Source organism: Cynara cardunculus, assembly GCF_001531365.2.
Source record: "Cynara cardunculus var. scolymus isolate 2C chromosome LG 13, CcrdV1, whole genome shotgun sequence".
In the NCBI taxonomy this organism is placed as follows: Eukaryota; Viridiplantae; Streptophyta; class Magnoliopsida; order Asterales; family Asteraceae; genus Cynara; species Cynara cardunculus.
The window spans coordinates 29,679,866-29,681,843 of record NC_037540.1 but is presented as its reverse complement, the minus strand read 5'-3'; positions in this window follow the sequence as shown (position 1 = coordinate 29,681,843).

Genomic DNA, 1,978 nt, shown 5'->3' with positions numbered 1-1,978 from the left:
ACCGTCAGAAGAGTTATGCAGATAATCGGAGAAAGCCGTTGGAATTCCAAATGGGGGATAAAGTATTCTTAAAGGTATCGCCATGGAAGGGACTAGTATGATTCAGGAAGAGAGGCAAACTAGGTCCCAGATACATTGGTCCATTCGAAATACTCGAAAGAATCGGACCAGTGGCGTACAAGTTGAAGTTACCACGAAATCTAAGCACCATCCATGACACATTAAATGTGTCGAATCTGAAGAAATGCCTAATGGATGAAACAATAGTGTTGCCCCTGGATGACGTTCAGATTAKCGATCGRTGACATTTCGTTGAAGAACCAATCGAGATACTGGACCTAGAAGTTAAACGTTTGAGGCGCAGTAAACTCCCTATTATTAAGGTCCGCTGAAAATGCGAAACATGGCCCWGAGTACACCTGGGAACGAGAAGATTTCATGAAAGGCAAATATCCGCATTTGTTTGTGGAGAAATCCATTAACAGTAGCAGTAATTAAATTTCGGGACGAAATTTCTCTACCAGGGGGAGACTGTGACAACTGTCAAATTTGAACTTCCAGGTTAGCTCTTATTAAGATTATATTACTGTTATTGAAGGTAATTTATAAGATTAGGAGATAGCTATGTTAGTTTAGTCGAAAAACTTTTAAGAGATTCCGGCAGTTACTTAGAAAGTCCGGTTTCGAGCCGAAATTATCTGAAACATCCTATACAGTACCAAATGCTCTCTAATTTATACCCAATATATATAAAACACTAAGTTTTAGTGTTTTAAATATAAAACCTTTCTATTTAAATAAATTTAGTCATCGTGGACTTTTAATTTGAAGAAAAATGTCAAAATTGAGAAAATGGCATTTTTATGCATTTTGGGCTTCAGTTTAAAAAAAATATTATTTTGAGGTTGGGCTTGGGCCCCATGGCCAGCCCCTTTCCCCCCTTTTTCCTCCCTTATTCTACATATAAATAGCATCCTTTCTCCAATTTCAATTCATTTTCTCATTTCAAAATTTGAAAACTCTCTATCTCTTTTTCTCTCTAAAACTCAAGAGGCTCTCAAAGAACCATCTTCATCATCCATCATCTCCAGCCCATTTCTTCACCATTTCTTCATCAAAATAGCAAGGATTTGAAGAAATTACATCCCTCTCATCATAAATCAAGGTAACAACTTCATCTCAATTTTTTTTCTTGCAAATTTTGGGGGAAAAACCCACTTTTTATGTATTTTTATCTACTATATTCTAACCTCCGAAAATTCTAAGTTCTAAGGAGAGGTTACACACCAAAAATATGTAAAAATGTTCTTATGATGGTGGTAATCTATGACCCAAACATTAGAACTCAAGACAATGGGTAAAATCATGTTGCATGTGGGTTTGATTCTTAAAATTGGCATTTTAGAGTGCTGATAGATTATGTGCATGTGCACAAATCGTCTATATCYTSTAAATGACATSTTCAAATGTTATGAGATTTCTTCTGAAAGTTTATTTATTGAGTTGGGGTTGTAATCCAATTGGTCTCACTCAAAAACATTGAGTTTTGACCCCCCCAAATGCTCAAAACATTATATATGTGCATCCGATTCTGACAGATTTGTATGTATATGTTCCATCGACCATATCTCTCTCATAACTCAATGAAAAATAATGATTCTTCTTTTGAGAGTAAATTTTATGGGTTGTCTCCTACATTCAAGTGGAATGACATAAAATTATGGAGTTTTGATCTCCAACCACCTAAAACTCTATAGGTGTGTAAACTGTGAAACCACCAGTAGGTAACTTCTAATTTGTATGCTAGTATCTTTTTCCTTGTTTGTCCTTAATGTATGATTCTTYTTCTAMAACTTTCTTTTATGAGTTAGGATTCATTTGAATCCAGTCTCACTCAAAAAAACGATGTTTTGAGGCATGAACCGATTTTTATAAGTTAGGTGTGCAATCTGTCAATTGATGGCAGATGTGTGCATGT